This window comes from Dendrobates tinctorius, unplaced genomic scaffold (genome assembly GCF_039654945.1).
Source record: "Dendrobates tinctorius isolate UK_male_01 unplaced genomic scaffold, ASM3965494v1 ptg000272l, whole genome shotgun sequence".
Lineage (NCBI taxonomy): Eukaryota > Metazoa > Chordata > Amphibia > Anura > Dendrobatidae > Dendrobates > Dendrobates tinctorius.
This window is the reverse complement of record NW_027361939.1, coordinates 8916325-8932481: the sequence shown is the minus strand read 5'-3', so window position 1 is coordinate 8932481 and position 16157 is coordinate 8916325. Positions and strand designations below refer to the sequence as shown.

Genomic DNA, 16157 nt, shown 5'->3' with positions numbered 1-16157 from the left:
TCCATCCCATAGTCCCGTGCCCATATACCCATCATACATATCCACGATCCCATAGGCCCGTGCCCATAAACCGATGATACATATCCTCCATCCCATAGTCGAGTGCCCATATACCCATCACACATCCTCCATCCCATAGTCCCATGCCCATATACCCATCATACATATTCTCCATCCCATAGTCCCATGCCCATATACCCATCATACATATTCTCCATCCCATAGTCCCATGCTTATATACCAATCATACATATTCTCCATCCCATAGTCCCATGCCCATATACCCATCATACATATCCTCCGTCCCATAGTCCCGTGCCCATATACCCATCATACATATCCGCCATCCCATAGTCCCGTGCCCATATACCCGTCATACATATCCTCCATCCCATAGTCCAGTGCCCATATACCCATCACAAATCCTCCATCCCATAGTCCCGTGCCCATATACCCATCACACATCCTCCATCCCATAGTCAACCATTATGACATCATAATGAACGGCGGGGGGGCTTGCAACCAGTGATGACATCAGCGTCGCCATGGCAACCATTGTGACATCATAATGAGGGGCGGGGCTTGATGCGCCCACACTGTTTCCCCAGTATGCAAATAGGGTCATTATGACATCATAATGAGGGGCGGGGCTTGACGCGCGCGCACACTTTTTCCCTCAGTATGTAGATAGGGGCAAAATTGTTTGGTGAATTGGAACACACGGGGTTAAAATATCGCCTCACAACATAGCTTAGGACGCTCTCGGGGTCCAGAAGTGTGACTGTGCCAAATTTTGTGGCTGTAGCTGCGACGGTGCGGATGCCAATCCCGGACATACACACATACATACACACATACATACATACATACATACACACTTTGAGCTTTATATATTAGATAGCTCTATTAGTGATGATGCTAATGTGAACATAGCTTAAGATTTTGATCATTTGATTATAAAAATAAAATATAACTATAAAGAAATTAAGCTAAATTTTTGTATAAAATGGGTTGTATAGAGCTTTGATATTATTGGACTACCCTTAGGAAAGGTCGACAATATCAGTTCAGTGGTGGTCCATCTCCAGATACCCTGGCATTAAGCTGATTGTAGGGGATGTGATATTCTCTTAAACTGAAGTACAAATCTCAATTACCTCAAAAAGTACAGGGCTTCTCTCCGTCTATCCCTCCAAAATTCCCATCGGATCTTCTAGCTTCTGGTCTTCAGATCTTTCCGTGACGACAAGCTATTATATCATTCATGTGTGTCATGGCGCACATGACTTCGTAAAGCATAGCCAGTGACATCAGGCCTAGTTGGTGGTCATGTAGAGCATGATGCACATCAATTGTGGTCTCATCCGATGTGAAGGCTTGAGGCCTAGTCAATTCTGGGAGAGCCAAAGACCAGAGGCAAAAAAAGATCTTAAGCAAAGACCAGGTGAGGATCGGAGGCAGCAGAATAAATATAATCAAAGACAGGCAAATATTATCTTTTACTGATTTTTTTAATTCTTCCCTTTCTTTAAGTGTCACTTTCATTTTGTAATCAAATCAACATTTTCGGCCTATTCAGACTAAAGACCCTGAAACAAATTTTCACAAAATACACTCATCTCTAGTAATGTCCCCTTGTTTCTTGGGCACAGAACTTTACATTTTCTTGTAGCTGCAACCCCTTCAATCCGTTGATTGATGAAAGTGTCACGAGGCAGACCCCTAATGATTGCATATTGATGACTTAGCTATCAATCAAATATACTGGAAAACTTCATTATAAATCCACAATTATGGGCAACTTTATGAATAAGGGATTCTGTAAAGCCTGAAACGCGTCATCGTTGCCCATAGAAACCAATGGAATGCCACTTCTCATTTTTCTAGTACCGCTTGTTATAAGAAGACATCTGGCCGCCGAAAGCGACAGCATTTTTTTTACTACTTTCAATCCATTTTTTCTTTTCCGACAAAAATACATTCATTGCCGTTTTCTTTGTCTATTTGGTCCTAGGCTTTCGTGAATATTCAGTTCTGTCTTTTGTTTACTGAAAACATTTCCAATTCCCTCACTACTACTACAGGCAATTTGTGCCTTTGTGGCAGATATCAAAGAAGGGCTCTCCCCACTGACTGCCCACTGACTGGAAGGATGCAAGGAATCTCATGAGCTGGTTTTATCTCTCTGAAGCCTGTAAGTATCTAGTTATTATATAAGAAAGTCAATAATCAATCGTCTTTGAAGAAAAAGGGCTCTGCTGTTCACATGCGTTTTGGCTGACGAGAGCCTATATGCTTTATGTTATGTAACAGAAGCCTGAATGATCATTATGGCTTCTTATATATAGAAAATGTGGAATAACAACTGAAGGCATTTTATCAGTGTACCGTAATGTATTATATGTCCTCATCCCGGCCATAAAATAGCAGCAGCGTAGTAAATCAGACAATTGAAGGCAATGAGAAGTGACATGTTGACATAAAAGTGAATGAGCTTAACACTTGAGTGTCAGAAAGCTGATATATAATATTTTATAAAGAATCCATAAGATAAGGGAGGGATTTATAAAAAAAAAATTAATATCGAGGAGATGCTTATAGTAATCAATCAGGCTATTAGGAAAGCTATTTTGATACTGACTGCTATGGGCATCTTTTCTATATTTATTTTGCATTAGTTTTAAAGTGTTAGCCACTGTCTGTTTTATTTAATAGATTTTTCATTATTATAGGACATTATTATTATAATAATATTGCATTTTCACAATCATGAGAAAACCTAAATTGCATAGAAAATGTTACTTGTATCATGCAATGTACATATATATTATATTATGATTATTATTATTTATAAATGTAACCAACCACTTTTTGGCAATAAGCACCTTCATGCAATTGTGCATCAAGGTGAAGTTCCCAGAATTACTGTAGTTTGTATTGGCGCCTGTAATTACGCAAAGATGCCAGCGCCAGTACTTCTGGGATCAGCTCCCTGCCAGATGTGCAGCGAGATGATGTAATCTTGTCTCGTTGCAGATGTTATCGGAGCACCGCAGAGGACGGGATGATGCGGGAGCGGCAGCCAGGACACTGTAAGTACTCGTAGAACTAAAGATATAGATAAAGGGGCTTAATATGGAGAGGGGCCAGCATGGGAATGGTGGTCTTAGTGTGGAGATGAGCTCTTTATGAAGACGGGGCAGTAAAAGGAGTGAGAGTGGGCTCAGTTTGGAGATTGGGCAGTATAATGGGGTCTCTTTTTAGATAGGGCAGTATGGGGTCTCTGTTTGGAGTCAAAACAGTATAGGGGCTGTGTGTGAAGCTGGGCAGTATAAAGTGCCTCAATATAGAGATGGGGCAGTATAGGGGGCTCTGTATGGAGATGGGGCAGTGTAGGGGACTCAATATGGGGATGGGGCAGTATAGTGGCTCTATATAGAGAAGGGACAGTATTTGGGTCTCTGTGTGGCAATTGGGCAGCATGGAAGAGCTCTCTTTGGAGATGTGGAAGCATAGAAGAAATCTGTATGAAGAGAGGCCAGCATAGGGGAGCTCTATATGGAGATGGAGCAGTGTTTAGGTCTCTATGGAAATGGGGCAGTATAGGAGACTCAGTATGGAGATGGGGTCATGTAGGATGGCTTAACATAGAAGGGCTTTGTATGGTGCTTAGCTGGTACAGGGGAACTCTGTGAGAACATGGGGCAGTATGGAGAGGCTTTAAATAGAAATGTAACAGTGTTGGGGTATTTGTATGGAGGTGGGACTGTATAGGGGACTCTGTGGAGATGCGGCAGCATAGGAGGCTCAATATGGAGATGCGACAGCTTACGGGGCTCTAGGAAAATTGGATATTAGGGTCATTGTGTGGATATCGGGCAGTATGGAATTGCTCTCTGTGGATATGGGACAGTATAGGGGACAGCTGTATGAAGAGACACTAGCATAGGGAGGCTCTATATGGAGATGGGGCAGTGTTTGAGTCTCTGTGTGGAGATGGGGCATTATAGGGGGACTGAGTGTAGACATGAGGCAGTTATGGGGGCTCAGAATGAAGATGGGGCAATATGGATGGATCTATCTGGAGATGGGCCAGTATAAGGGGGCTCAGTATGGAAATGGAGCAGTATAGGGGGTCTGTATGGAGATGGAGCAGTTTTGAGAGTCTATGAATAGAGAAAGGGCAGAATGGAGTTGTCTATGAAGTAAGGGCAGTATCGGGAGTTAGCATGAATTAGAGCAGCATGCTAAGGATACTGTGAAGATCAGTGTCAGTATGGAGGGGTTGGCAGTTTGAAGGGGGACTAAATATAAATCGGAGGCATAGTGGGGGTCAGCATGGGGGAACAATGTGGAGGCCAAAGTTCATAAAGGAGGAAGGTGTGATAAGGGAGTACAGTGTGGAGGTTGTAGTTCACCAGAGAGTACTGTATGGTGGTGTTCATAGTATAAAGGGGTGGACAGTATGGTGGGAATATTTTTTAGGACTGAACAACGTGGACACATGTAACATAGGAAAGACAATATGGGGGTAATTTTTTGTGCAAATAGCACACTGAGGAACAATTATTTATTCAGAGGCACAACATAGGGCTCTTTTAGGCCACAGCATTAGAGGTTATTTTTATTCAAATGGCATTATAATGACACTGTTTGCTACTTTTAAGGCCACCATGTCAGAATGTGCTGCAGAAGAACAGAGAAGAGGGAAGTCTGCAGAAGGGGAGCTCTTGCTGTGAAAAGTCAATCTGACATCAGGACCACATGAAGAAGAAAGATTGAGAATGCCTCCAATCAGAAAAGATGTCACCTATAAGGTATGTAGATGTAATTTAAACAACAACTAATCTACTATATGAAGCAGACTGGCAGTTGTTTAACAGCCTGTTTAAACAAGCTGTGACCAGGCTGTCATGTGTGCAAAATGATCGCTACAGTTGTGCTCAAAAGTTTAAATACCCGGCAGGAATTTTTGCTTTCTTGGCCTTTTTTCAGAGAATGTGAATGATAACACCAAAACTTTTTGTCCACTCATGGTTAGTGGTTGGGTGAAGCAATTTATTGTCAAACTACTGTGTTTTCTCTTTTTAAATCATAATGACAACTCAAAACATCCAAATGACCCTGATCAAATACATACCCCATTTCTTAATACCGTGTATTTCCCCCTCTAACATCAATGACAGCTTGAACTCTTTTGTGGTAGTTGTGGATGAGGTTCTTTATTTTCTTAGATGGTAAAGCTGCCCACTCTTCTTGGCAAAAAGCCTCCAGTTCCTGTAAATTCCTGGGCTGTCTAGTATAAACTGCGCGCTTGAGATCTCCCCAGAGTGGCTCAATGATATTGAAGTCAAGAGACTAAGATGGCCATTCCAGAACCTTCACTTTGTTCTGCTGTAGACAATGACAGGTCAACATAGCTTGGTGTTTTGCATTGTGGTCATGTTGGAACGTCCAAGTACATCCCATGCGCAGCTTCCGGACTGATGATTGCAAATTTTCCTCCAGCATTTGCTGATAAAGTGCTGCATTCATCTTTCCTTCAGCTTTGACCAAGTTTCTTTTGCCTTTGTAGCTCACGCATCCCCAAAACATCAGTGATCCACCTCCGTGCTTTACAGTAGGAATGGTGTTCTTTTCGTCACAGGCCTTGTTGACCTCTCTCCAAATGTAACGTTTGTGGTTGTGGCAAAAAGGTTCAATTTTGGTCTCATCACTCCAAATTACCTTGTTCCAGAAGTTTGGACTTTTGTCTTTGTGCTGTTTTGCTTATTGTTGGTGAGATACTTTGTGGCATTTGCGCAGTAATGACTTTCTTCTGGCGACTCGACCATGCAGCCCATTTTTCTTCAAGTGACTCCTTATTGTGCATCTTGAAACAGTCACACTGCTATGTTTCAGAGAGTCCAGTATTTCAGCTGATGTTCTTTGTGGATTCTTCTTTGCATCCCGAACAATTTTCCTGGCAGTTGTGGACAAAATTTTTGTTGGTCTACCTGACTGTGGTTTTGTTTTGACAGAGCTCCTGATTTTCCATTTGTTAATCACAGTTTGAACGCTGCTGACTGGCATTATCAATTCCTTTGATATCTTTTTTTTATCCCTTTCCTGTTTTATACAGTTCAACTACCTTTTCCCATAGATCCTTTGACAATTCTTTTGCTTTCCCCATGTCTCACAATCCAGAAACATCAGTGGCTGGATTAAAGATGCAAGAGTCTGTCTGGATCCAAGGAACTCATACAGCTTTTATGCACACACTGATTACAAGCAAACAGGTCACAGATGAGGATATTACCTTTAGTAGCCAGTCAAACCCATTTATGTCAACTTCTGTGCATGTTATCAGGTCAAAATCACCAGGGTATGTAAACTTTTGATCAGGGTCATTTGGATGTTTTGGGTTGTCATTATGATTTAAAAATAGAAAACACAATAGTTTGGCAATAAATGGCTTCTCCCAACCACTAACACGAGTGGAGAAAACATTTTGGTGTTATCGGCCAAGAAAGCAAAAATTTTGCTTGGGCATGTAATCTTTTGAGCACAAGTGCAACATCAAACAAACATTCTGCCCATGCATTGAGTGATTGATAGCCAGTTTTGAGAGGCCAATATTTGTTTTTTGAGTATCGACTGCAATGTAAATGAACCTTAAAGGGTGACTAAACTTTTGGCAGATTTTTATGTTTTAGGCCTATTTATTCTGAGCAGATATCTTAGAAAAGTTGTTTCTCTTAAAATGATTAATAACGCTACAGTATTGTGGTTCCTGTATGTTGTGCAGTCGGATAATGGCTTGTAACAACAACTTCCAGTGTCTACTTTTAGGAAATACTCTGAGGTGCAGTTTCATGTGATGCAATTGGATATACAGAGGACTGACCTGACATTGCATTTGATTACTGTACTAAGCTTGGTACTGTATTTGTGCAGTGATGATACTTCTGGCAGTGCCGGGTATTGAGATGCGAGACTCGTGCAAGTTTCTCACAAGTCTGACCCTGGCCTAAGACTTCCACTCCTGCATTAGTTAGCAAGCTGGTTTTACCCATGTTGTTTATAAACTGTTCAGCCATTTTGTCACTTGTAATTCTGTGTTACCTGAATGCATACACCGATTGCTTATTTTATTTCTCCTAGTTCCACCGAATCTATTTACTAATGTTCAATAAACTGCAGACTTCAAGGCTTCAAGATACAGTCTTGTTTTGAACTTCAGTAGATCTGTTTAGCTACCTATCAGACTACGCACACACCTCAGGGTACCGTGTAGCGAGGACAGAACAGTCAGATCTCGCCCAACTCTCCCATATACAGCAGAGCTTGCTTTTCTGAGCTCTCCTGTGTTCTGAGAGAGTTTCTGCCAGACATCTCTGATGGTGGCTTATCTGTTAGACAACAAAATGATATGCAGTCAGACAATGACCACGCCAGATCCTTATCTCCCTCAACAATCATCAGTCAGAGGCACCCATATGCAATAGAAGGTCAGCTGAAGTCGTCAATTTTGGTTGGTTAGGCCAAAATTAATCAAATATGTGTGTGTGCCTGCCTTAACTACTATGTAAAGGCTACTACTATGTACACACAATGTCTTTAGATGTCTGCAAAAAACGAGTTATTCGGGTGGAGACTCTTCAGATTACGCTCCGACTTTTGCCCCAAAGAGACTTTTTCTGTTTTTTTCTTTTTTTCCAACAATTTTGGCTTCTGGCTTTCTTAAATTATATTCAATAAATTGAAGTATAGACCTCTCACTTCTTTGAACAGTTTGTCATCTTTGGAAACCTGAAGAGGTTAAAAGAAGCTTCAGGGTAGGTGCACACGGTCAGTAATTGGCAGCGCTTTGGAAGCAGCACATGTCCGCTGCGTCCAAAGCGCTGCCAGCTATTGAATGCAGATGATTTTGCATGTGTTCATTGAACCGTGCGGAATCATCCCGTCCAATACATTTTATGGGTGAGATTCCATAGTGGGCATGGGATTTCTGCGGGTTTGACGCTGAGGATGTGTGTAGCATCCAACCCACAGCGTTTACTAACCGCGTGCACGTACCCTTATAAGGATGGAACATGTGCACTGCAAGTTGTTTTTATACTGCAATGCATATGTTCATTCTTTTTCGCTTTTATTTATGATTTTTTTTCAAGTGGGTTACAGACTGGAATATCCTGAAAAAGAGGTTGTGTGTGCATACTCTTAGTCTGACTTACCAGGACGGGACGTGACCACTTAAAGTGCCTAGGGCAGCATGAAGCCAAATATGGCCCTGGCTGGTAGAACTGATTTGGAATGCTGCCCTGACTAGTCCTGTATTGAAAGGGGTTGTCAGGTCAAAACCGATAAGTCTACTGCAAACTTAATCTCCCTGTGGGGATTCACTGGTTTCATGTTGGAACCAGAGATTATGTATCAGTTATTCATACTCCCGGCCAGTGGGCACAGCCTCTCTCTCCATACACTTGTATGCAGTGAGGCCTCGCCCTCTAGTCTGGCGCGCCCACTAGACAGCTGCATCACTAGGCAGGGCGCGGCATCGTCTCTGTACAAGTGTATGAAGCAAGGCCACGCCTATTGGTAGAGAGTATGTATAACTCATACATACCCTCCGGTCCCAGGTTTGAAACCGGCGAATCCCCATAGTGCACAGTGCGTTCGCTGGGTGAATGCACAGTGAGTGCCTGCAGACTTATTGGTTTCGACTGGACAACCCCTTTAAACACTCTTAGCTAGAGTTGAGCGACTTTGGTCGGATCGGGTTTCATGAAACAAAATTTGAGTCGGATGAAACTGGTCCGACTAGGGTAAAAAAAAAGTCGGAGTTTCGTCTGAAACCCGACCCCAATGCAAGTCAATGGGGAATAAAAGTCGGCATTGAGTGGATGAATGTCGTCCGCTCAATGCCGACTTTTATTCCCCATTGACTTGCATTGGGGTCGGGTTTCGGACGAAACTCCGACTTTTTTTGCCCTAGTTGGACCAGTTTCATCCAACTCAAATTTTGTTTCATGAAACCCGATCCGACCAAAGTCGCTCAACTCTACTCTTAGCAATTCACAGTAGTTTGTTGGCATGCCCTCCAGTACCCAGAAGCTGGAGCATATGTTTTAGAAGCCTTCTTCTAGTTATGCCCCTCAACACTGACTATCTACATAGGGTAATAGTTACGGGAGATGCAGCAATAGCAGTTATACCTATTTCCAAGTGTTTCTGGAAACCCAGAGGGCCCTCAGTCATGTAAGCTAACATACTTATAGGAGAGAACCACCCATACATCACGAATTATCAGAGCAATAGCAACTGCAACCTCCTGCTCTGTGGCCTCCCCTCTAACACTCTCGCACCCCTCCTATCTATTCTACACTCTGCTGCCCGACTAATCCACCTGTCCCCCCCGCTGTTTCTCGGCCTTTTCCCTCTGTTAATCCCTGCTCTGGCTCCCCATTACTCAAAGACTCCAGTTCAAAACCCCAAGCATGACATACAAAGCCATCCACAACCTGTGTCCTTCATACATCTGTAAATCTAAAAATCAAAAAACTGGCACTCCCATATGCAGAAAGAAGAAAATTCGTTTTATTCACAGCTTATTTCTCCACAAGACATGTACTCTTAATGTGACGTTTCGGTCCTTACAATGGACCTTCTTCAGACTAGATGTCATGTAATAAAGACAAAAAAAAAACAAACCAAAAAACAAAACAATATTAATACATAAAAAAATGTAATACATGTTATCGGAAAAAGCTGGTTTCCCTAGTGGGACAAGAACCAACTAAATCACTTTAAAGATAATGCTACATAAAATACATGTAGCATATGGGAGTGCCAGTTTTTTTATTTTTAGATTGTATTGGGACTGGTACCCTTTTTCTGTGCACCCCACACTCAAATTCGGAGTCACGTGCCCCTTTTGTAAGACTTCATACATCTGTGACCTCGTCTCCCGGTGCTTACCTGCATGCAACCTCCGATCCTCACAAGATCACCTTTTCTACTCCCCTCTTATCTCCTCTTCCCAAAATCGCATACAAGATTTCTACCACGCATCCCCCTATTCTGGCACTCTCTACCACAGCATATCAGACTCTCGCCTATCATAGAAACTTTCAAAAAGAAGCTGAAGACCTACCTCTTCCGACAAGCCTACAACCTGCAATAACCACCGATCGACCAAGCCACTGCATGACCAGCTCTACCCTCGCCTACTGTATCCTCACCCATCCCTTGTAGATTGTGAGCCATCATGGGCAGGGTCCTCTCTCATCCTGTACCAGTCGTGACTTGTATTGTTTAAGATTACTGTACTCGTGTTTATTATGTATACCTCTCCTCACATATAAAGAGCCATGGAATAAATGGCGCTACAATAATAAATAATAATAATAATAATAACTATCCCGACTCCAATCTTGATCCCCCTAGTATCTTTTACTTTGAAAACCTGACTTGGCTATACTGGTTTTTGCTTGTGCACAGCTTTTCTTCTATGAAAAAAACTTCATAATCAGAAAAAAGAGGGGTGGCAAACAAGTCAAATGTCCATAAAATGGGTGGAAGGAGAGTGATTGTACTGGTGTGGGTACGTGAGCCGACTGGGGGGTGATCCCTTTCTTTGCCGCGAACAGACTTGAGACAGAGTCCAAGGTGCAAACAAGGAAAAGGAACAGCATCCGGTCCAGGTGAAAAATTGTATCAAAAATGTATTCTGCCAGTACAAAATACAACGTTTCGGCCATATTGTGGCCTTTTTCAAGTATAACATAGCAGCACAAATGGTGGCCTTTTATAGTGTGGCACAGCCAATCACCATTTCGGTAACACCCATCACAGAAAATCCATACATAGAATACATATAAATACATCCATCAGATACATATATATTCAATAGCACAGTTTATCCAATCGTTAACAATAATGATCATATTTATATTAGACACGCAAATCCCTATATCGGCAGAGCTCCCTCTCCCTCTATGACACCATCAGCCAGAGCCAGGCTGTATCAGGAGCGCAGTCTAATGACGCGCACCACCAGGTCACGGCGCGCGCGCCGCCCACCACCGCAGGTCCGGTCACGTGGCGTCTCCGTCACAGAGCACCGCGCATGCGAGGTGCTGTGCAAGGGATCAGCCACACGAACCGCCCACCGGGGAGGACCGCGCACACGCAGAGGCCCAGGGCACGCAATCATACACCACACTCCCTCACAAGCCCGCGCATGCGCTGATTGACAGAAATCAATGTATTACCACACTTGAATAAATGAGTCCACACAGATAAGCCAGAATGCTTCCAAACAACGCAGCATATATAAAAAACATTGGAATCAAGGAACCATATCCATAGTAACTTTAATAATATGCCATACTTTATGAGAATCGCATACGTTGCACATTATGTAGGGAGCAAAACTAGAATAGTTACAAAAAGGAAAAAAAGGAAAAAAAGAGGAAAAGAGGGCACGGGGAATGACAGGCAAGAAATAACGACAAAAATTCATAAATGACAGCATCCTCTTTGTAATTCAGGACTGTTCAGTCCCCGTGTCCTCCACTCCATCCAAATGTATCACCTATAAGCACTAAAAATAAAAATTGAAAAATTAATAAAAAATACAAAAACATTTGATAAAAGGACCATAAAGGCCACATAAGAAAGTATATGCCCACAACAAAGAATAATGACACAAAGTGAGGGATTAGATGACACAAGTATGTAAATTGTAATCCAAGTTCAAACCCCTTGGTTGCAATGTATCGAGAATCGATATCCATCTCAACTCCTTTTTCTTCAACATCTTAACCCTATCACCCCCACGTCTCAATACAGGAACCCCATCTATCACTCTAAATCGTAACTGGTTCACTGAGTGTCTGCACTCTAAAAAATGCTTCGGAATCGGCAACTCCACAAGTTTAGTCCTAATTGTACTCTTATGCTTACTAATACGGGCCCTAATCTCCATAGTGGTCTCTCCTATATACACTCACTGGCCACTTTATTAGGTACACCATGCTAGTAACGGGTTGGACCCCCTTTTGCCTTCAGAACTGCCTCAATTCTTCGTGGCAGAGATTCAACAAGGTGCTTGAAGCATTCCTCAGAGATTTTGGACCATATTGACATGATGGCATCACACAGTTGGCGCAGATTTGTCGGCTGCACATCCCTGATGCGAATCTCCCGTTCCACCACATCCCAAAGATGCTCTATTGGATTGAGATCTGGTGACTGAGGAGGCCATTTGAGTACAGTGAACTCATTGTCATGTTCAAGAAACCAATCTGAGATGATTCGAGCTTTATGACATGGCGCATTATCCTGCTGAAAGTAGCCATCAGATGTTGGGTACATTGTGGTCATAAAGGGATGGACATGGTCAGCAACAATACTCAGGTAGGCTGTGGCGTTGCAACGATGCTCAATTGGTACCAAGGGGCCCAAAGAGTGCCCAGAAAAAATTCCCCACACCATGACACCACCACCACCAGCCTGAACCGTTGATACAAGGCAGGATGGATCCATGCTTTCATGTTGTTTACGCCAAATTCTGACCCTACCATCTGAATGTCGCAGCAGAAATCGAGACTCATCAGACCAGGCAACGTTTTTCCAATCTTCTACTGTCCAATTTCGATGAGCTTGTGCAAATTGTAGCCTCAGTTTCCTGTTCTTAGCTGAGAGGAGTGGTACCCAGTGTGGTCTTCTGCTGCTGTAGCCCATCTGCCTCAAAGTTCGACGCACTGTGCATTCAGAGATGCTCTTCTGCCTACCTTGGTTGTAACGGGTGGCAATTTGAGTCACTGTTGCCTTTCTATCAGCTCGAACCAGTCTGCCCATTCTCCTCTGACCTCTGGCATCAACAAGGCATTTCCGGCCACAGAACTGCCGCTCACTGGATTTTTTTTCTTTTTCGGACCATTCTCTGTAAACCCTAGAGATGGTTGTGCGTGAAAATCCCAGTAGATCAGCAGTTTCTGAAATACTCAGACCAGCCCTTCTGGCACCAACAATCATGCCACGTTCAAAGGCACTCAAATCACCTTTCTTCCCCATACTGATGCTCGGTTTGAACTGCAGGAGATTGTCTTGACCATGTCTACATGCCTAAATGCACTGAGTTGCCACCATGTGATTGGCTGATTAGAAATTAAGTCTTAACACACAGTTGGACAGGTGTACCTAATAAAGTGGCCAGTGAGTGTACATAAGCCCACATGGGCACGAAATCAAGTAAATCACAAAACTTGACGAACACGTATACCTCTCTTTAATAGAAAACTTTTTTTTTAACATATTGCCACAACAGGCACATCCCAAGCATGGGAAATTGCCCATCTTAGGAGGACATATTGTGCTTTGTACATTGACTTTTGACGATCCAATATCTGACCTTACCAATCTATCTTTAAGATTGTATCCACGTCTATATGAAAGCAATGGCCTGTCCACAAATTCTGATATCTGAGGCAGACCCTTTTGTAAGAGGCTCCAATGTTTGTTCAGGATACCTCCAATCCTGCCACTAACTGGGCAATATGTTGAGACAAAAGGAACACGTCTCCTAGGCCCTTTAATTCGCTTACGGCTAGAGTCCTCCACCGATATATTTTGAGCCTTAACTCTATAAGAATTAACTCGATCCATCAGGTAACCCCTATTGACAAATTTTGTACACATCTGGTCCAATCTTAAATCCAACTTATCATCCTCTTTAACAGTCCTCCGTACACGTAACATCTGACTCCATGGAAGTGACTCCACCATCCGTCTCGGGTGATTACTATCATACACCAAAAGGCTATTCCTATCTGTCTCTTTTACAAAAAGATCGGTATACAGATACTCATCTTTCTTATAGACCAGCGTGTCCAAAAATTGGACCTGATCATAAGAGTAGGTCAATGTGCACTTCAGCTCAGAGAATACATTGTTTAATTCATTTTGAAAATCAAGAAGATCCTCCAGACTACCATCCCAGATACAAAAAATATCGTCGATGTAGTGCCACCAGGCCCGGACATGGCACCAGTGGGTGGAATTGTACACATACCGGTCCTCGAATACCGCCATATAGATGTTAGCATAGGTTGGGGCCACATTGGACCCCATGGTGGTACCCCGCAACTGTAGGTAATAATCATCCTCAAAGAGAAAAAAATTTCTCCTGAGGATGAAACCTAACAGTGCTAGGACCAGTTGTGCACACTCTGGCGCCATGTCCGAGCCTGTCAGCACCACATCGACGGCCTCCAAACCCCTATCATGCTCAATGGATGTATACAGGGAAACCACATCAAAGGATGCAAGCATCATATGAGGAGTAACTATATGGAGAGTCCAAGGTGCGTCCAACAGGTCCTCTTTATTGGTCGCACTCTCACGACCCGCAGCACCACACAACAGCTGCTCAACTCCGCACACAGGCCCGGGTACCTTCACTTGCCTCCTCTCCTCTATGACGTCCCTCACGGCTCTTTCACTGTGGCTGCCCTAGGCCTACACCACAGCACTTCGCCTGCCCGAGTCCGTTCGTATTGTGGTACCCCCAGGCTCTCTCTCTGTCTGTGGCTTCTCCTGTCAGGGTCACCCCCCTGACCGTCTTCCTCAACAGTCCTTCCTGGAGCTTCTCCTGTCTCTTCCTTTAGTCTTCTCTCCTGAGCTCCCCTCTCTGGACTGTCTGTTCTGGAACTCTCTCTCTCCTCTTATATCTCCTCTCTCACTGGGAATTCCCCTCTAGAGTTCCTGTAAACCCGCCCCCCATGACTGTGCGTTTTCGTAGCCATAAGCTGATGTTAAGTACTCTGCTCACTACTCTCTACTCCCATCTTGTTGCCAAACTGCAGTACTACATGCATCTCTCCTATCTCCAGCTGTTTCCCATCTATAAATGCAACAGTCCACCTAAAGCACACTATACCTTTACCTTCCACTGCAGACAGGTCCGTACGTCAGTCCACTTCCCCTACACTCCTCCTTCCTTTGTCCATTGTTGTCCCCGACAATCTCATTCCCCTTCCTTGTCGTTCTGAAGCTTCCCCACCTTCTTTTGTTGGACCGGTTGTTGAGCCAGGCCCGCGATACACGGGGGGGCTGAACCAAACCGGGATCACCATGCTCCGAGTAGCTTACGGCTTACTCACCAGCACATACGCCACTATGACAATTCCTTCAGGTTAGGTTAGGACCACCTGGACTACTCTATGGGTGTACCTCCCACTTTTCTCCCCTTCTGTACATCTTACAATTCGGAATGCAATGACCGAGGCCCTAACCTACCAGGTCATCGTCAGGCTTCCTCCTTTTCTTTTGGGGGTGTTTGTGGTACTAGGGACCTGACCTAGGGACCATTGTCTGTTTCAATCTCATCTGTCTCTTTTGTCCTGTCAAATCAAATAATCATGGTCGGCGTTTTTCTCTTCACTCTGAGTACCCGGGACCTGTTGAACATTTTCATTTTTTTTTCATACATATAACATTTCAACAACTATCTATAGTTTTTTTTTAACTATGCCATGTTTAATACTATTATGGTTAACTCTTTTTTTTGTTTGTTTTGCATCTTTTCCGAGTAAAACATAACATTTTTCTTTTTAAATAAAACATAAGCATTGGTGCTACCCCTTCCGTTGTAGAGAGCACCTTCCCCCCATGCATCCCCGCCGTAACAGGAGGAAAATATTTTGCTTAACGTGGACGTAGAACTGTCCCTTAGGCTGCACAACAGTGGCAGCAATCCCAGTAGTCTGGGCCATCTCCTGACGGCCAATGTTCCGCCAATCAGCAGGGAATGCCACAGCCGTGAAGTCCCTGGGATGCTTGAACTGTTCTGAGCCCCGAGTGTCCCTGATGCCCGAGACCCAGGAGTCCTCTTCACTTCTATGGGTGTTCATACCCCTCGGGGTAAGTGATGACTGCCACCGCATAGTACCCACGGGGGCAGCACTCTTTGTAATAGGAGACCAGATCTCCCTCCCGCAGAGCCCGCCCATGCCTGATGGCGGTCACATTGAGGTAGACTTTGTGGCCGGTGGCGAGGTCTCGGATGAACCCATAGCCTTTCACAGTGTTGGTATGCACGAGCCGCCCGTACGATCGAGGGGTAGCCATGGCTGCCTCCCCTTCTCATGCAGCAGCGCCCACACCTCCCG

General features: G+C 43.8%; 1 long non-coding RNA gene across 1 annotated transcript; it reads left to right on the top strand.

Moving 5' to 3' along the window:
* The first annotated feature begins 1951 nt into the window (after window positions 1–1951).
* Window positions 1952–4811, top strand: LOC141070553 (uncharacterized). Its single transcript, XR_012226669.1, has 3 exons — window positions 1952–2194; window positions 3037–3092; window positions 4668–4811. It is a non-coding gene; the product is annotated as an uncharacterized lncRNA (long non-coding RNA).
* Window positions 4812–16157: the final 11346 nt, after the last annotated feature.